Source organism: Mirounga leonina, unplaced genomic scaffold (genome assembly GCF_011800145.1).
Source record: "Mirounga leonina isolate KUSES-001 unplaced genomic scaffold, KU_Mleo_1.0 Mir_169, whole genome shotgun sequence".
Classification (NCBI taxonomy): domain Eukaryota; kingdom Metazoa; phylum Chordata; class Mammalia; order Carnivora; family Phocidae; genus Mirounga; species Mirounga leonina.
This window is the reverse complement of record NW_023270431.1, coordinates 4,403,186-4,410,210: the sequence shown is the minus strand read 5'-3', so window position 1 is coordinate 4,410,210 and position 7,025 is coordinate 4,403,186.

The window sequence follows — 7,025 nt, the reverse complement described above, 5'->3', positions numbered from 1 at the left end:
AATTAGGGAGGAAATTATGATTTCACTTTTTCAGTGAATTAAGTCATTTTTTTAAAGAGTTCAAGAACATTACACATAAGGAGTCAATAAAGAAAATTATTCTTTTATTCATTCAAAAAGTATTTATTAAAGAATGGGCATAAATATAAGACAGTATATTAAGCATTAGCTGAATGTCTAAGAAAGACAAAGATGGTTAAATCTCAGATTCTTAAAATCATCATGCAACTGTAAAGATGCAGGTAGTTCCCAACGGGTATCATTATGTGAAAGACACTTTAGAAAAAACAGGGTTATTGACCAGGTTTTGGCCTGAAATTTCTTGGTGCTTTCCTACTCTGACACTATTTGTGAGCTTAGATTGGAGCCCAGAAAGAGACCAAAATCCCCGGTCCCCAAAATCATTTTGATCCTCAAAATGTTACCATTTTAATGAGTAATAAAGTCTGTCACAGAAAAAAAAAGAAGAAAATAGCATTTTTCCACAAAATTCAAAGAAGACCTAACCTAACCAATCTACTTCCTGCCTCCTTCCATCTGGATCTATGATAATGCTGGTAGGTCTTTCTTCCAAACATCTGAGTTCATTGTGGTTTGAAGATCACCTCCAAAATGGGAGATGATCCATCCACATTTCCAAGAGTTTCAAGAGAGAAGAGTAACCAAAGAAGTCTTCCAAACAGAAAAATGATCACTTGATATGGAAGGCCTCCTAATTTCTTAGTCTGAAAACTCTGTAACCTATCACTGTAGCCTATTTATGCCCTTGAAGCTGGAGTTATAAATGGGGAAGTGGATGGTTGTTGAATTCCACCAAGAGGTTATATGTATGTGTACCTTTACGGAGGTTACATTCTAGGAGTAGTTCATGGCTGTCAAGTAATGCTACACTTCAGACTCTACAGATAAAAATGTATCCCAGTCCCCACTCCAGATATCCATATTTTTTTTTACAACACACCTAGGTGATTTCTAAAGCTGCTTTCTTTGCTATAGATAGTCATTGGATTGCCTTTAGTAAACAAACTACAATGACAGTAATCATTCCAAAGTATAGAGAATTATATTTACTACCTGGCTTATCCTCAAAAGTCAAGTGGATGAGTTGTCTATATCAAAGAATGTGTTTACAAGGCTAGGGGCTAAAGTCACAGCATCCCTTCAGAAGTGGAGAGAGAGTTTATTAGCACAAACCAAGCAAAGAAGCCAGACCTTAAGTGTAGGGCTACGGTTCAGAACAAGAACTTCATACTAAACAGGGTTTTTAAATATTATGCAGGTAGGGGTATGGAAGGAGGCAAAAAACAATAAAATTCACTAAATTCAAAAACTATACTGAGCATAATTTAAGCTTTCACTCATAATTAAGGTCCTCTGGATCCTCAGTATGAGCATCAATTCTTACAGGTGTGGCACAGTGGTAGTAAAATTTCAGGGTGGTGAAATAAAAGATACATTTCCATTCCCCAGCCTGCCTTTTCCCATGACATATACATGTAGTATAAGCCTACATATAACAGAAAACCTAGGGATCTGCATATCTGTGGATGAGAGTACATCTGAGAGAGTGTACAGTTGACTCATAATTTCATACATTTTTACTCTCTAACATTGAAAGGAGAAAGGAAATTCTGAAATATAATTTAAACATTATATATATAATATAGCATATATATAATATAGCATATATATAATATAGCATATATATATAATATGGCATATATATATATATATACACAAACACACTGTTTGTTTGTTTGTTTACACAATGCTTTTGAGGCACCAGAGTAAATGCTGTAAGTTTGCTGGATGTAGCGACACTTCGGGAAAGGAAATACAGCTTACACAGGGGAAATTTCTTAAACATTTGATGTTACTGTAAGTGAATCTATGGCATGCTTCTAAATGAAAAAAAACTAGTATCTTTTGACTCAAATTTAAGTGACAAAATTTTAGGAACATTATGGGCCTCTGTATAAATATGTCTGACAATTTTTAATAGGAAAAATATTAGTTCACATAGTTCAGAAAGAAAGTCGGCAATGAGCTACCATAGGAAAATACTCCAGCAATGATTCAAAATTGGAGCAGGTTCACAGATGTTTGGTCTCTGATAAGAATGAGGTGCCAGTTATAATTTGCCTGTGGTGACCTTTTAAAATAATGTCAAGTCCCAAAGAAATACCACCATCTGGATGGTTGCTGGCTCTACAACATGGATCTAAATTAGGCATAGAAAGTAAACCAGGATGATCTTAAACAATGACAAACTGATCTTAATTTGTCATAGGCCTTTGTTGGCTTCCTGATTTAGTCCATTACTCTCTCTATGTGGTTTCTAATTTCCTGGGGAATAATAAGCATCAGCCTTTACAGTTACTCTCATGGCAATCCTATTACAAAAAGTACGTGAATGAGCCACTGTCCCTTTTCCACTACCTTCTAGATAGAGGGGCTCACTAGTAGAATAGCACACAGGATGTATGATATGTATGATAGGTAATCACATGCTTAATTGTCTACACCTGATTCTAGCAAAGCTATTGAGAGAAACAATGAGTCTGTATTGTATCTGGGAACTCTTTCAAGCATATAGGATCAAACTCTTTTACATATAATAAATTCTAACCTACAGTGCAAAAGCTCTTCCCAAATCTTCTGCTGGCATTCAACAAAGATAGAACTAGCTAGATAAAATATGGCTCAACTATTAATTACTACTTACTAATTACTATTTACTTAACTTACTTAAAATAGCCAGTAACAAACTTATAATACCACATTTCCAAACCATTAAAACACAATTACATTTCATAGTCAACTAAAACTAGAAGATAAAAAAAACACAATGAGGGATAATATCAAGCTATGGTAGACTTAATAATGGCCCCCAAAGTTGGCGACATTTGAATCCCTGAAAACTGCAAATATGTTACAGAGATTTTGTAGATATGATTAAGTAAGGAATCTTGAGACGAGGAGATTATCCTGGATTATCAGGATGGCCAATGCAATCACAAGTGTCTTTATAAGTGGGAGGCAGAGATCCACCTGATATAGGAGGTGACATGACAACAGAAGTAGAGATGGGGGCTAGAGGGCTTCAGCAGCCTCTACAAGTGGGAAGATTCACAGAACAGATTCTTTCCTAGAGTCTCTGGAAGGAACCATCCCTGCTGACTCCTTGATTTTAGCTAAGAAAGACTCATTTTGGACTTCTGACCTTCAGAATTGTCATAAAATAAATGTGTGTTACTTTAAACTACTAATTTAGTGGTAATTTATTAGAACAGCCATAGGACATGAATATAGATTTTGACAGCGGGGAGGGGGGTGCTGCTATAAAAATACCCAAAAGTGTGAAAGTGGTTTGAGAATTGGGTAATGGGGAAAGGCTGGAAAAATTATAAGAAGCATGATAGAAAAAACATAAATTCAATAGAAAAATGTTCAATTCAAATCAAGCTAGCATTATAACTACTTGATATTTTCTTGTAAATTATATAATTGTTTGCCTCCTCTAATTTTGTTTTTAAGGAGCTTAAGATCTCTCTGTATTGATGGTTGTTATGCCCCCTATTTTTTTTCCGAGTGGGGGAGGGGCAGAGAGAGAAGGAGAGAGAGAGAGAGAATCTTAAGCAGGCTCCATGTCCAGCGCGGAGCCGACACAGGGCTCGATCCCATGACCCTGAGATCATGACTCAGCCAAAATCAAAATCAGACACTTAACCGACTGAGCCACCCAGGTGCCCCTGTCCCTTATTTCTTGAACAGTGCCTTGCACTTACTAGGCTATCAAGAGATATGTGTTGATTAAACAAATAATTTTTGAAGTATTTCAAAATGGGGGCGTTGGGTGGCGCAGTTGGTTAAGCATCTGCCTTTGGCTCAGGTCATGTTCCCAGGGTCCTGGGATCAAGCCCAGTGACAGGCTCCCTGCTCAGTGGAAGTCTGCTTCTCCCTCTCCCTCTGCCCCTCCCCTCCACTTGTGCTCTCTCTCTCTTTTAAATAAATAAAATCTTTAAAAAAAGCATTTCAAAATGAAATTTTAACAAATGTAAATTGACTTAAAGAGACTGTTATAGAAAGATAGGTATTAATGACTCTGTTAGAGAGAACTCAGAAGAAAGTGAGGGGCACAATAAAGCCTATCTTAAAGAATACCTAAAATGTCATAAACAGACTGCTGATAGAAATATGGAGGGTAAAGGTGCTCCTTGTGAGATCTTGTAAGGAAAAAAGGAAGAACATGTATCTTTGGAGAACTGGAGGAAAAGGTATCTTTATCATACAGTGACAGAAAACTTTGCAGAACTGTATTCTATAGATACGTGGAAAACAGAACTTATAAGTGATGAACTTGGAAATTTAGCTGAGGAAATTTCCAAGGAATGTGTTGGAGGTGCAGCCTTGTTTATTCTTGCTAATTATGGTGAAATTCAAGCGGATAGAGATAGATTGAGGCAATGACTATTAAGCAAAAAAGGCCCAGCATTAATGACTGGGAGAATTCTTAGCCTATCCTGATTCCCCAAAAATGCTGCAATTGAGTCACTGTCAGGAAGCATGCTCTGGAGAGAAAGTCAATTTTGTGGTTGATAACCTTTCACTATTGCCTCTGAAGGATCAAAAAGTAAATTGTTCAGTGACACAAAGGGGCTTTGAAGATAGTAGGTGTGTGACTCATGGATCCCTTCAGTCAGCTCAGCAGTAGCCACCCTCTGACTTCCAAAGACTCATGTTCGCCTCACATGCAAAATACATTCACCTCATCCAAGGTCTTTAAGTTTCTCAACCCATTACATCAATTCAAGTTCCGACTTTCATATAAGCCTTATCAGCTGAAAATTCCCAAACCTCATCATCTAAATTAAGGATGGGGGGGGAGGTTGTAGAAATAATTCACCTTGAGGCAAAAATCCTCTCCACCTGTGGACTTGTAGGGACCATTTTGGACATATGACCTTCAGAACCATAAGAGAATAAATATGTCTTGTTTTAAGCCACTAACTTTGTGTTAATATTTGTTATAGCAACAATAAAAAACTAATAACCTAGCTTTAAAACTTTAAAAAACTTCAGTGTTTGTGGTTGGTAACCTCTCTAAACAATAAATAACATTTCAATGGAAATTTGTCAAAAAAGTTATAACATTTTCTAGCAAATTTTTTTTTTTCTGACAACAAAGTGGAAAATGTATAGGTTAGTAAGAAGTTAGTAAAGACATCCTGTCTAACATGATATATTTTCACCCGTTTGAATGAGAATTCAGATATTCTTTTAACTCTAACCTCACCAAATTCTCTTAGGTCAGCAGCCTTTGGCAAGTTAACTTCTCTGAAGCTCAGATTGCAAATGTATAAAGGAAGGAAAATAATAATACCTAATTTATGGGATGACTATGGGGGTTATGTTAATCTTTATTATTTTCACCTTATTTTATTATTATTTTAATATCTGTTTAAATCCCTGTTGACCAAGGAAGAAAAAAAAGAAAAAATATTTTATTTTACTTAGGGATTTATTTTTTAAATGTGTAGAATTACAAATTATAAAGTCAAAGGTTTTTTTTGCTTCATTCAAAATTGCTTCAAATTTTAATAAATGAAATACTTTTAAAGTGAATTTTAATTTGTGTATGAACTGAGAACAATTAAGGACAGACTATCAGGTATTCCTTATTTTTAAGGAAATCTAGTTTACAACAATTTAGACCTACAGAACAGATTAGGGAATTAGTATTTATTTGAAAGAAATCACCTAACAGCTTCTTTGAATAACCACCAACAGGAAAGATTTACACATATAAAGTGTCTACAACATTTTCTTTTTTAAATAGGCTGAAAGTACAGGGCATTCTCCAGAAAAAAAAAATTTTTTTTTCCATGTGTATATATTTCTTTTAACTTTAGAACAAAGTCCCTCCATGCACACAAGGGCTATTTTTAGCTCACTATGAATATTCACAAGAATGCATGCTATTAATAATCTTGGATTTGTTTGCTTTTATACTTGTGAGTTTTCTTTACAGATAAGTCTCAAAATTCAAGAACTCTTTCATGCATTTCCTGTCTTGAATTAGGAAAAATGTATTTTAAGATAAAATGATGTTATCAATTTAGTTTCAATTAAAAATGAATATATTAAATAGGATAACACATATAAGGTACCTACACAAATCGCTAATACACAATAGGCATTTAAGAAATAGAAACAGCTAGAGTAAAATAAAAAATTAGAACTATATGACATTATTATATTATCACTATTGTGATCATTTAGAAAAGGCCAGTGTTATATGCACATCTTCACGTAGATTCACACAGAGAAGACTCATATCTATGAAAACACACTATAAATAGAGTTTCTAATTCAGTCAGAGAAACAGTTAAAGTTTTAAAGGAACAGCTTAACTGTTTTATGTGATTTTTTAAATTTAACCGAACATATTTGGTTTTCTTTTTAAGCTAGTTACACAGGTTTTGGGGTTTTTTTTAATTAAGTTATTTAGGTGCCACGATACATACAAAACTGAAAAAAAGTTACAATTATGTTTTCTTTTTTCTGATAGCATATGGGTTCTCCTTCCCACCTTTTTGATGCGCTAAGTAATATGTACATATTATCATTATATAATGTCCACTTAGATATTGAACTTGAGATGGCATTGAGATTTAGCACTATTAGAATCAGAATCAGAAATAATCAAAACAGAAATCAGACCATAAAATGAGAATGAAAAAATAAAATCAGTATCAGATTCCAAAATCAGAAATGATCAGAATAAGACAATAACACTAGAAATCGTATCTAATTTTATTACCATAATCTTGCTATTAAAAATTCTTAAATTACTTCTTAACCTCAAAGTACAAACATTGTTTTAAAGAATTATAAACTTGGGTGTTTTTTCTTATCATTTTCATTAATTATATATAATTTCATCACTCCTGTATCTTAAGTAATTTTAATATTAACATAGCAAAATATCCTATATTTAGCCTCACTATGCCCTCATTTTTATT